The following is a 12,500-nucleotide window of genomic DNA, read 5'->3' as shown; positions in this document are numbered from 1 at the left end:
CGGGAATATTAACCAGATTTCCTTTCGAACACCGGGGGCGAAGACGAGCAACGCCCCCCGTCGAACTGCGTTCGCTTGTTCCTTAGGGCCGACTGACCCATGTTCAACTGCTGTTCACATGGAACCCTTCTCCTCTTCGACCTTCAAAGCTCTCATTTGAATATTTGCTACTACCACCAAGATCTGCACCGACGGCTGCTCCACGCGAGCTCTCGCTCGACGCTACGACGCCCGCCGCCGCGGCCTTCCTACTCGTCGCGACATAGCGCCGTGGAACGGCCCGTGTCGTCGCCACGGCCGGGTATAGGCCCGACGCTCAAGCGCCATCTATTTTCAGGGCTGGTTGATTCGGCAGGTGAGTTGTTACACACTCCGTAGCGAATTCCGACTTCCATGGCCACCGTCCTGCTGTCTAGATCAACCAACAACTTTTGTGGGCTCTGATGAGCGTCGCGTCGGGCGCCTTAACCCGGCGTTCGGTTCATCCCGCATCGCCAGTTCTGCTTACCAAGAGTGGCCCACTTGGCACTCGCATTCGAGGCGCCCGACTCCAATTAAGCGAGCCGGGCTTCTTACCAATTTAAAGTTTGAGAATAGGTTGAGGACCTTTCGTCCCCAAGGCCGCTAATCATTCGCTTTACCAGATAAAACAGCGACAAAGCGCCAGCTATCCTGAGGGAAACTTCGGAAGGAACCAGCTACTAGATGGTTCGATTAGTCTTTGCCCCTATACCCAAATAGGACGATCGATTTGCACGTCAGAATCGCTACGGTCCTCCATCAGAGTTTCCTCTGGCTTCGACCTTCCCAGGCATAGTTCACCATCTTTCGGGTCCCAACATGGACGCTCTTGCGCGACCGCCCGGCAGAGCGGGTGCGATCGGCCGGTCGTGCGCCGGCGCCCGCACGGGGCTCCGGGTCCGACCTCGTTCGGCCAACGGCTGCCTTCACTTTCATTTCGCCTGCGAGTCTCGAACCACTCGACGACTCGCGCTCATGTTAGACTCCTTGGTCCGTGTTTCAAGACGGGTCGGGAGGGTGGCCGACGTGGCCACGGACCCCGAGCGCGTCGACGGCGCGCCACCGAAGCGGCAGCCCGCCGAACACCGGCACTGCGTACAGTGCAGACGAACGACAAGCCAGCCGAACGGCAACGGCCGCACACAGAGAGCGCGCGGCATCCTTTCCTCGATCCGCCGCCGGGCCGCACCGCCCGCGCGCCGTAACACCCCCGCCGGAGCGGAGGCCACCTTCGCGCGGGGACTTAGACCGACGGCAAACCGGTCGTGACCCGCGCCGGTTGCTAGTGCGCTGAGACGGTGCGCGAACCGACTCGGCAGCGGCGCCTTAAGCGTCCGCGAAACGAGACGGAGCGCCCACGCGCACAACTGAAAGCGAGCCGGCGACCTGACGGGCCCTCCCGTTTGCCTCTCAAAAGTTTCAGGTACTCTTGAACTCTCTCTTCAAAGTGCTTTTCAACTTTCCCCTCACGGTACTTGTCCGCTATCGGTTTCGCGACCGTATTTAGTCTTAGGTGGAGTTTACCACCCGCTTTGGGCTGCATTCCCAAACAACCCGATTCCGAGAAGACCCGAAGCGGCCAAGGCAAGCGCCCCTATGGGCCTAACACCCGCCGTGGGCGAGGCCTCGATCAGAAGGACACCGGCGCTTGCCGTCAGCCGCACTGGGACTTCCGTACGTCACAACTCGGCGCGCTCGAGAAGCGCGCGATTCGACGCTGGACTCTTCCCGGTTCACTCGCCGTTACTCAGGGAATCCCTGTTGGTTTCTTTTCCTCCGCTCAATAATATGCTTAAATTCAGCGGGTGCTCTCGCCTGATCTCAGGTCGTATGTGTCAGGCGGGCCGCCTCTTCCACGGCCCGCTGGCATCGCAAGTCGTCGCCGCCGGCGCCGACCGAGCGCGTAGCGTCGCCGCCTTGGCCCACGGTCGGTCTTGATCTCGTTACCGGACCGACCGACCTGGACCCGCCCCTCGAACGTCGTTGAACGTCGAGAGGCCGGCGGTGTACGGGACACGCGGTGGCGCCGAGAAAGCTCGGCGACCGCTTCAACTTGGGGCGACGCCCGGCCGTCTTTGCAGAGGCCCGACGACGGCCCTCGGGTGAGGATGAACGCGACCCTGAGGCAGACGCGGTGCCGGGATTGACCCGAGACCGCAATTCGCGTTCAGAAGGTCGACGTTCAATGTGTTCTGCAATTCACATTACTTCTCGCACTTGGCTGCGTCCTTCATCGACTCGCGAGCCGAGTGATCCACCGTTAAGAGCCGCCCTCAACGTTTCGCCCGGCGCCGAAGCGCGCGGACGTCACACTGTGGGATCGGCCACAAAACCACCACCGACAACAACTGCACAAAAACACCAACAAACGGCGCCGAGCGACCGCCGGGCTGGGCCGGCGGCACATCGAGCGCGGTGCCCAGAAGCCACCATCGCACTCGGCTGCCTTGCTATGCCAACGTGTTACGCGTGTCGCACGGGGCGGAACCCCGATTGACGGCCGCCCTCGCGGCGGCACCCAAAGACAATTAAGTGCGCGGTCGGCCAGGGCCTACCACCACCTTCGGTAATGATCCTTCCGCATGTTCACCTACGGAAACCTTGTTACGACTTTTACTTCCTCTAAATGATCAAGTTTGATCGTCTTCTCGACACGCCGACGCGGCCGTTGCCAGCCGCGACGGGGCCGATCCAAGGATCTCACTAAACCATTCAATCGGTAGTAGCGACGGGCAGGGACGTAATCAACGCAAGTTGATGACTTGCGCTTACTGGGAATTCCTCGTTCAAGGGAAACAATTGCAAGTCCACATCCCAATCACGAATGAGGTTCAACGAGTTACCCGGACCTTTCGGCCTAGGTTAGACACTCGCTGCTTTACTCATTGTAGAGCGCGGGCGGCCCCGGACATCTAAGGGCATCACAGACCTGTTATTGCTCAATCTCGTGTGGCTAAACGCCACTAGTCCCTCTAAGAAGTTAGACGCCGACCGAGAAGGTCGCGTAACTATTTAGCATGCCAGAGTCTCGTTCGTTATCGGAATTAACCAGACAAATCGCTCCACCAGCTAAGAACGGCCATGCACCACCACCCACAGAATCAAGAAAGAGCTCTCAATCTGTCAATCCTACCTATGTCCGGGCCGGGTGAGTTTCCCCGTGTTGAATCAAATTAAGCCGCAGGCTCCACTCCTGGTGGTGCCCTTCCGTCAATTCCTTTAAGTTTCAGCTTTGCAACCATACTTCCCCCGGAACCCAAAGACTTTGGTTTCCCGGAAGCTGCCGGAAAGGTCGTCATGGTAACGCCTCCCGATCGCTAGTTGGCATCGTTTATAGTCAGAACTAGGACGGTATCTGATCGTCTTCGAACCTCTGACTTTCGCTCTTGATTAAAGAAAACATTCTTGGCGAATGCTTTCGCAGTAGTTCGTCTTCCGCCGATCCAAGAATTTCACCTCTAACGGCAGAGTACGGACGCCCCCGTCTTTCCCTCTTAATCATTACCTCGTGCTCCGAAAACCAACAAAATAGAACCGAGGTCCTATTCCATTAGCGGGCGGGCGAGAGAGTGCTGCGTCGCCGGCATCGGCGTCGAGAAAAGCCGAGCCGAAAAGAGTCGAGTGACTGCACGTGAAAGCATACTAACCTAACCCTAGGTAAGGCTTGTAAGAGCGAAAAACAGTAAACTCGAATGAGCCAAGAAAGAGCGGCACGCGGGATGGGATGGAGCACTCAATCCCTCGGCGGCGGGCGGGCGAGAGAGTGCTGCGTCGCCGGCATCGGCGTCGAGAAAAGACGAGCCGAAAAGAGTCGAGTGACTGCACGTGAAAGCATACTAACCTAACCCTAGGTAAGGCTTGTAAGAGCGAAAGACAGTAAACTCGAATGAGCCAAGAAAGAGCGGCGTGCGGGATGGGATGGAGCGCTCAATCCCTCGGTGGCGGGCGGGCGAGAGAGTGCTGCGTCGCCGGCATCGGCGTCGAGAAAAGCCGAGCCGAAAAGAGTCGAGTGACTGCACGTGAAAGCATACTAACCTAACTCTAGGCAAGGCTTGTAAGAGCAAAAGACAGTAAACTCGAATGAGCCAAGAAAGAGCGGCGTGCGGGATGGGATGGAGCGCTCAATCCCTCGGCGACGGGCGGGCGAGAGAGTGCTGCGTCGCCGGCATCGGCGTCGAGAAAAGCCGAGCCGAAAAGAGTCGAGTGACTGCACGTGAAAGCATACTAACCCAACCCTAGGTAAGGCTTGTAAGAGCGAAAGACAGTAAACTCGAATGAGCCAAGAAAGAGCGGCGTGCGGGATGGGATGGAGCGCTCAATCCCTCCGCGGCGGGCGGGCGAGAGAGTGCTGCGTCGCCGGCATCGGCGTCGAGAAAAACCGAGCCGAAAAGAGTCGAGTGACTGCAGGTGAAAGCATACTAACCTAACCCTAGGTAAGGCTTGTAAGAGCGAAAGACAGTAAACTCGAATGAGCCAAGAAAGAGCGGCGCGCGGGATGGGATGGAGCACTCAATCCCTCGGCGGCGGGCGGGCGAGAGAGTGCTGCGTCGCCGGCATCAGCGTCGAGAAAAGCCGAGCCGAAAAGAGTCGAGTGACTGCACGTGAAAGCATACTAACCTAACCCTAGGTTAGGCTTGTAAGAGCGTAAGACAGAAAACACGAATGAGCCAAGAAAGAGCGGCGTGCGGGGTGGGATGGAGCGCTCAATCCCTCGGCGGCGGGCGGGCGAGAGAGTGCTGCGTCGCCGGCATCGGCGTCGTGAAAATCCGAGCCAAAAAGAGTCGAGTGACTGCACGTGAAAGCATACTAACCTAACCCTAGGTAAGGCTTGTAAGAGCGAAAGACAGTAAAAAACTCGAATGAGCCAAGAAAGAGCGGCGTGCGGGATGGGATGGTATGGAGCGCTCATTCCCTCGGTGGCGGGCGGGCGAGAGAGTGCTGCGTCGCCGGCATCGGCGTCGAGAAAAGCCGAGCCGAAAAGAGTCGAGTGACTGCACGTGAAAGCATACTAATATAACCCTAGGTAAGGCTTGTAAGAGCGAAAGACAGTAAAGAACTCGAATGAGCCAAGAAAGAGCGGCGTGCGGGATGGGATGGTATGGAGCGCTCAATCCCTCGGTGGCGGGCGGGCGAGAGAGTGCTGTGTCGCCGGCATCGGCGTCGAGAAAAGCCGAGCAGAAAAAAAGTTAAAGTACAAACGCGATGCTAATGAGCGAGCCGTTGTCTCGACTAATATGTAGGAGGCGCTCGATCGAGCGTCTGGCTTAAGCGCTTGTCGGCCTAGCAGAACGGTCGCATTGTTATGCCCGGGTTTTAGGCACCGCTGCAGGCGGCCGGCAGAGCTCTTGTTTGTGCGAAACTGAATGGATCGATCCAGAGCGGGGGCGAGCAAAGACGAAACGCAAAGCGCTCCGCCTGGCACTGCCTAGCGAGAGCGTGGACGTCGCGGCCAGCGACTGTCGAAGGCGAGTACGGCCGCAGGCGATCGCCTCGGTCTTAAACGAATGCGACGAGAACGCGCCGGGCGGCCCAGCAAGGGCCGAGCGCAGCTGTCGCAGCTATCTGGTTGATCCTGCCAGTAGTGATATGCTTGTCTCAAAGATTAAGCCATGCAGGTGCAAGTACGAGTTCTCGTAAAGCGAAACTGCGAATGGCTCATTAAATCAGTCTTGGTTTATTTGGTCTCGTAAGCGAAGTGGATAACTGTGGTAATCTAGAGCTAATACATGCATTAAGCGCCGACTTCGGGAGGCTCGCTTCCATCAGATCAAAACCGATCGGGTTCGTCCTGTGACGTTTGATGACTCTGAATAACCACGCGGATCGTACGGTCTCTGCACCGACGACGTATCATTCCAAGTGTCTTCCCTATCAACTGTCGAAGGTACGCTACGTGCCTACCTTTGTGATAACGGGTAACGGGGAATCAGGGTTCGATTCCGGAGAGGGAGCCTGAGAAACGGCTACCACATCCAAGGAAGGCAGCAGGCGCGCAAATTACCCATTCCCGACACGGGGAGGTAGTGACGAAAAATAACAATACGGGACTCTAACGAGGCCCTGTAATTGGAATGAGTACATCCTAAAACTCTTAACGAGTATCCATTGGAGGGCAAGTCTGGTGCCAGCAGCCGCGGTAATTCCAGCTCCAACAGTGTATGCTAAAGTTGTTGCGGTTGAAAAGCTCGTAGTTGGATTTTGGGCGAGAGCCGCCGGTCCGTCGCAAGTCGTGTCACTGGTTGCGTTCGCCTCACCTTCGGTTCTCCGTCGGTGCTCTTGACTGAGTGTCGGCGGTGGCCGATAAGTTTACTTTGAAAAAATTAGAGTGTTCAAAGCAGGCTGTTCGCCTGCATAGTGTTGCATGGAATAATGGAATAGGACCTCGGTTCTATTTTGTTTGTTTTCGGAGCACGAGGTAATGATTAAGAGGGACAGACGGGGGCGTCCGTACTCTGCCTTTAGAGGTGAAATTCTTGGATCGGCGGAAGACGAACTACTGCGAAAGCATTCGCCAAGAATGTTTTCTTTAACCAAGAGCGAAAGTCAGAGGTTCGAAGACGATCAGATACCGTCCTAGTTCTGACTATAAACGATGCCAACTAGCGATTGGGAGGCGTTACCATGACGACCTTTCCGGCAGCTTCCGGGAAACCAAAGTCTTTGGGTTCCGGGGGAAGTATGGTTGCAAAGCTGAAACTTAAAGGAATTGACGGAAGGGCACCACCAGGAGTGGAGCCTGCGGCTTAATTTGACTCAACACGGGAAAACTCACCCGGCCCGGACACAGGTAGGATTGACAGATTGAGAGCTTTTTCTTGATTCTGTGGGTGGTGGTGCATGGCCGTTCTTAGTTGGTGGAGCGATTTGTCTGGTTAATTCCGATAACGAACGAGACTCTGGCATGCTAAATAGTTACGCGACCTTCTCGGTCGGCGTCTAACTTCTTAGAGGGACTAGTGGCGTTTAGCCACACAAGATTGAGTAATAACATGTCTGTGATGCCCTTAGATGTCCGAGGCCGCACGCGCGCTACACTGAGTGAAGCAGCGAGTGTCTAACCTAGGCCGAAAGGTCCGGGTAACCCGTTGAACCTCATTCGTGATTGGGATGGGGACTTGCAATTGTTTCCCTTGAACGAGGAATTCCCAGTAAGCGCAAGTCATCAACTTGCGTTGATTACGTCCCTGCCCTTTGTACACACCGCCCGTCGCTACTACCGATTGAATGGTTTAGTGAGATCCTTGGATCGGCCCTGTCGCGGCTGGCAACGGCCGCGTCGGCGTGTCGAGAAGACGATCAAACTTGATCATTTAGAGGAAGTAAAAGTCGTAACAAGGTTTCCGTAGGTGAACCTGCGGAAGGATCATTACCGAAGATGGTGGAAGGCCCCGGCCGACCGCGCACTAAATTGTCTTTGGGTGCCGCCGCGAGGGCGGCCGTTAATCGGGGTTCCGCCCCGTGCGACACGCGTAACACGTTGGCATAGCAAGGCAGCCGAGTGCGATGGTGGCTTCTGGGCACCGCGCTCGATGTGCCGCCGGCCCAGCCCGGCGGTCGCTCGGCGCCGTTTGTTGGTGTTTTTCTGCAGTTGTTGTCGGTGCTGGTTTTGTGGTCGATCCCACAATGTGACGTCCGCGCGCTTCGGCGCCGGGCGAAACGTCGAAGACGACTCTTAACGGTGGATCACTCGGCTCGCGAGTCGATGAAGGACGCAGCCAAGTGCGAGAAGTAATGTGAATTGCAGAACGCATTGAACGTCGACCTTCTGAACGCGAATTGCGGTCTCGGGTCAATCCCGGGACCGCGTCTGCCTCAGACTGGGCGAGTGACTGCACGTGAAAGCATACTAACCTAACCCTAGGTAAGGCTTGTAAGAGCGAAAGACAGTAAAAAACTCGAATGAGCCGAGAAAGAGCGGCGTGCGGGATGGGATGGTATGGAGCGCTCAATCCCTCGGTGGCGGGCGGGCGAGAGAGTGCTGCGTCGCGGCATCGGCGTCGAGAAAAGCCGAGCCGAAAAAAGTCTAAAGTACAAACGTGATGCTAATGAGCGAGCCGTGGTCTCGACAAATACGTAGGAGGCGCTCGATCGAGCGTCTGGCTTGAGCGCTTGTCGGCCTAGCAGAACGGTCGCATTGTTATGCCCGGGTTTTAGGCACCGCTGCAGGCGGCCGGCAGAGCTCTTGTTTGTGCGAAACTGAATGGATCGAGCTCGAGAGGGGGCGAGCAAAGACGAAACGCAAAGCGCTCCGCCTGGCACTGCCTAGCGAGAGCGGGGACGTCGCGGCCAGCGACTGTCGAAGCCGAGTACGGCCGCAGGCGATCGCCTAGGTCTTAAACGAATGCGACGAGCACGCGCCGGGCGGCCCAGCAAGGGCCGAGCGCAGCTGTCGCAGCTATCTGGTTGATCCTGCCAGTAGTAATATGCTTGTCTCAAAGATTAAGCCATGCAGGTGCAAGTAAGAGTTCTCGTAAAGCGAAACTGCGAATGGCTCATCAAATCAGTCTTGGTTTATTTGGTCTCGTAAGCGAAGTGGATAACTGTGGTAATTCTAGAGCCAATACATGCATTAAGCGCCGACTTCGGGAGGCGCGCTTTTATCAGATCAAAACCGACCGGGTTCGTCCTGTGACGTTTGATGACTCTGGATAACCACGCGGATCGTACGGTCTCTGCACCGACGACGTATCATTCAAGTGTCTGCCCTATCAACTGTCGAAGGTACGCTACGTGCCTACCTTTGTGATAACGGGTAATGGGGAATCAGGGTTCGATTCCGGAGAGGGAGCCTGAGAAACGGCTACCACATCCAAGGAAGGCAGCAGGCGCGCAAATTACCCATTCCCGACACGGGGAGGTAGTGACGAAAATAACAATACAGGACTCTAACGAGGCCCTGTAATTGGAATGAGTACATCCTAAAACTCTTAACGAGTATCCATTGGAGGGCAAGTCTTGAGCCAGCAGCCGCGGTAATTCCAGCTCCAACAGTGTATGCTAAAGTTGTTGCGATTGAAAAGCTCGTAGTTGGATTTTGGGCGAGCGCCGCCGGTCCGTCGCAAGGCGTGTCACTGGTTGCGTTCGCCTCACCTTCGGTTCTTCGTCGGTGCTCTTGACTGAGTGTCGGCGGTGGCCGATAAGTTTACTTTGAAAAATATTAGAGTGTTCAAAGCAGGCTGTTCGCCTGCATAGTGTTGCATGGAATAATGGAATAGGACCTCGGTTCTATTTTGTTGGTTTTCGGAGCACGAGGTAATGATTAAGAGGGACAGACGGGGGCGTCCTTACTCTGCCGTTAGAGGTGAAATTCTTGGATCGGCGGAAGACGAACTACTGCGAAAGCATTCGCCAAGAATGTTTTCTTTAATCAAGAGCGAAAGTCAGAGGTTCGAAGACGATCAGATACCGTCCTAGTTCTGACTATAAACGATGCCAACTAGCGATCGGGAGGCGTTACCATGACGACCTTTCCGGCAGCTTCCGGGAAACCAAAGTCTTTGGGTTCCGGGGGAAGTATGGTTGCAAAGCTGGAACTTAAAGGAATTGACGGAAGGGCACCACCAGGAGTGGAGCCTGCGGCTTAATTTGACTCAACACGGGAAAACTCACCCGGCCCGGACACAGGTAGGATTGACAGATTGAGAGCTTTTTCTTGATTCTGTGGGTGGTGGTGCATGGCCGTTCTTAGTTGGTGGAGCGATTTGTCTGGTTAATTCCGATAACGAACGAGACTCTGGCATGCTAAATAGTTACGCGACCTTCTCGGTCGGCGTCTAACTTCTTAGAGGGACTAGTGGCGTTTAGCCACACAAGATTGAGTAATAACATGTCTGTGATGCCCTTAGATGTCCGAGGCCGCACGCGCGCTACACTGAGTGAAGCAGCGAGTGTCTAACCTAGGCCGAAAGGTCCGGGTAACCCGTTGAACCTCATTCGTGATTGGGATGGGGACTTGCAATTGTTTCCCTTGAACGAGGAATTCCCAGTAAGCGCAAGTCATCAACTTGCGTTGATTACGTCCCTGCCCTTTGTACACACCGCCCGTCGCTACTACCGATTGAATGGTTTAGTGAGATCCTTGGATCGGCCCTGTCGCGGCTGGCAACGGCCGCGTCGGCGTGTCGAGAAGACGATCAAACTTGATCATTTAGAGGAAGTAAAAGTCGTAACAAGGTTTCCGTAGGTGAACCTGCGGAAGGATCATTACCGAAGATGGTGGAAGGCCCCGGCCGACCGCGCACTAAATTGTCTTTGGGTGCCGCCGCGAGGGCGGCCGTTAATCGGGGTTCCGCCCCGTGCGACACGCGTAACACGTTGGCATAGCAAGGCAGCCGAGTGCGATGGTGGCTTCTGGGCACCGCGCTCGATGTGCCGCCGGCCCAGCCCGGCGGTCGCTCGGCGCCGTTTGTTGGTGTTTTTCTGCAGTTGTTGTCGGTGCTGGTTTTGTGGTCGATCCCACAATGTGACGTCCGCGCGCTTCGGCGCCGGGCGAAACGTCGAAGACGACTCTTAACGGTGGATCACTCGGCTCGCGAGTCGATGAAGGACGCAGCCAAGTGCGAGAAGTAATGTGAATTGCAGAACGCATTGAACGTCGACCTTCTGAACGCGAATTGCGGTCTCGGGTCAATCCCGGGACCGCGTCTGCCTCAGACTGGGCGAGTGACTGCACGTGAAAGCATACTAACCTAACCCTAGGTAAGGCTTGAAAGAGCGAAAGACAGTAAAAAACTCGAATGAGCCGAGAAAGAGCGGCGTGCGGGATGGGATGGTATGGAGCGCTCAATCCCTCGGTGGCGGGCGGGCGAGAGAGTGCTGCGTCGCGGCATCGGCGTCGAGAAAAGCCGAGCCGAAAAAAGTCTAAAGTACAAACGTGATGCTAATGAGCGAGCCGTGGTCTCGACAAATACGTAGGAGGCGCTCGATCGAGCGTCTGGCTTGAGCGCTTGTCGGCCTAGCAGAACGGTCGCATTGTTATGCCCGGGTTTTAGGCACCGCTGCAGGCGGCCGGCAGAGCTCTTGTTTGTGCGAAACTGAATGGATCGAGCTCGAGAGGGGGCGAGCAAAGACGAAACGCAAAGCGCTCCGCCTGGCACTGCCTAGCGAGAGCGGGGACGTCGCGGCCAGCGACTGTCGAAGCCGAGTACGGCCGCAGGCGATCGCCTAGGTCTTAAACGAATGCGACGAGCACGCGCCGGGCGGCCCAGCAAGGGCCGAGCGCAGCTGTCGCAGCTATCTGGTTGATCCTGCCAGTAGTAATATGCTTGTCTCAAAGATTAAGCCATGCAGGTGCAAGTAAGAGTTCTCGTAAAGCGAAACTGCGAATGGCTCATCAAATCAGTCTTGGTTTATTTGGTCTCGTAAGCGAAGTGGATAACTGTGGTAATTCTAGAGCCAATACATGCATTAAGCGCCGACTTCGGGAGGCGCGCTTTTATCAGATCAAAACCGACCGGGTTCGTCCTGTGACGTTTGATGACTCTGGATAACCACGCGGATCGTACGGTCTCTGCACCGACGACGTATCATTCAAGTGTCTGCCCTATCAACTGTCGAAGGTACGCTACGTGCCTACCTTTGTGATAACGGGTAATGGGGAATCAGGGTTCGATTCCGGAGAGGGAGCCTGAGAAACGGCTACCACATCCAAGGAAGGCAGCAGGCGCGCAAATTACCCATTCCCGACACGGGGAGGTAGTGACGAAAATAACAATACAGGACTCTAACGAGGCCCTGTAATTGGAATGAGTACATCCTAAAACTCTTAACGAGTATCCATTGGAGGGCAAGTCTTGAGCCAGCAGCCGCGGTAATTCCAGCTCCAACAGTGTATGCTAAAGTTGTTGCGATTGAAAAGCTCGTAGTTGGATTTTGGGCGAGCGCCGCCGGTCCGTCGCAAGGCGTGTCACTGGTTGCGTTCGCCTCACCTTCGGTTCTTCGTCGGTGCTCTTGACTGAGTGTCGGCGGTGGCCGATAAGTTTACTTTGAAAAATATTAGAGTGTTCAAAGCAGGCTGTTCGCCTGCATAGTGTTGCATGGAATAATGGAATAGGACCTCGGTTCTATTTTGTTGGTTTTCGGAGCACGAGGTAATGATTAAGAGGGACAGACGGGGGCGTCCTTACTCTGCCGTTAGAGGTGAAATTCTTGGATCGGCGGAAGACGAACTACTGCGAAAGCATTCGCCAAGAATGTTTTCTTTAATCAAGAGCGAAAGTCAGAGGTTCGAAGACGATCAGATACCGTCCTAGTTCTGACTATAAACGATGCCAACTAGCGATCGGGAGGCGTTACCATGACGACCTTTCCGGCAGCTTCCGGGAAACCAAAGTCTTTGGGTTCCGGGGGAAGTATGGTTGCAAAGCTGGAACTTAAAGGAATTGACGGAAGGGCACCACCAGGAGTGGAGCCTGCGGCTTAATTTGACTCAACACGGGGAAACTCACCCGGCCCGGACACAGGTAGAATTGACAGATCGA

General features: G+C 55.6%; 6 non-coding genes and 2 pseudogenes across 6 annotated transcripts in view; 5 read left to right on the top strand and 3 right to left on the bottom strand.

Moving 5' to 3' along the window:
• Positions 1-1,850, bottom strand: part of LOC144430559 (large subunit ribosomal RNA) — a 3,689-nt pseudogene extending 1,839 nt beyond the window's left edge.
• Positions 1,851-2,136: 286 nt separating this feature from the next.
• On the bottom strand, positions 2,137-2,290 carry LOC144429623 (5.8S ribosomal RNA). Its single transcript, XR_013478920.1, has one exon. It is a non-coding gene; the product is annotated as a 5.8S ribosomal RNA (ribosomal RNA).
• Positions 2,291-2,596: 306 nt separating this feature from the next.
• On the bottom strand, positions 2,597-3,271 carry LOC144430546 (small subunit ribosomal RNA; annotated as a pseudogene).
• A 2,309-nt stretch (positions 3,272-5,580) lies between these two features.
• Positions 5,581-7,390, top strand: LOC144430525 (small subunit ribosomal RNA). The gene has a single exon (XR_013479589.1). It is a non-coding gene; the product is annotated as a small subunit ribosomal RNA (ribosomal RNA).
• Positions 7,391-7,688: 298 nt separating this feature from the next.
• LOC144429605 (5.8S ribosomal RNA) lies at positions 7,689-7,842 on the top strand. The gene has a single exon (XR_013478902.1). It is a non-coding gene; the product is annotated as a 5.8S ribosomal RNA (ribosomal RNA).
• A 575-nt stretch (positions 7,843-8,417) lies between these two features.
• On the top strand, positions 8,418-10,227 carry LOC144430533 (small subunit ribosomal RNA). Its single transcript, XR_013479595.1, has one exon. It is a non-coding gene; the product is annotated as a small subunit ribosomal RNA (ribosomal RNA).
• A 298-nt stretch (positions 10,228-10,525) lies between these two features.
• On the top strand, positions 10,526-10,679 carry LOC144429590 (5.8S ribosomal RNA). Its single transcript, XR_013478887.1, has one exon. It is a non-coding gene; the product is annotated as a 5.8S ribosomal RNA (ribosomal RNA).
• Positions 10,680-11,254: 575 nt separating this feature from the next.
• Positions 11,255-12,500, top strand: part of LOC144430536 (small subunit ribosomal RNA) — a 1,801-nt gene continuing 555 nt past the window's right edge. Inside the window, exon 1 of the ribosomal RNA XR_013479597.1 lies at positions 11,255-12,500. This exon is cut by the window's right edge and continues 555 nt beyond it. This is a non-coding gene — a ribosomal RNA (small subunit ribosomal RNA).

Source organism: Styela clava, chromosome 1, assembly GCF_964204865.1.
Source record: "Styela clava chromosome 1, kaStyClav1.hap1.2, whole genome shotgun sequence".
NCBI lineage: Eukaryota > Metazoa > Chordata > Ascidiacea > Stolidobranchia > Styelidae > Styela > Styela clava.
This window is presented reverse-complemented; position numbering and strand designations above follow the sequence as displayed.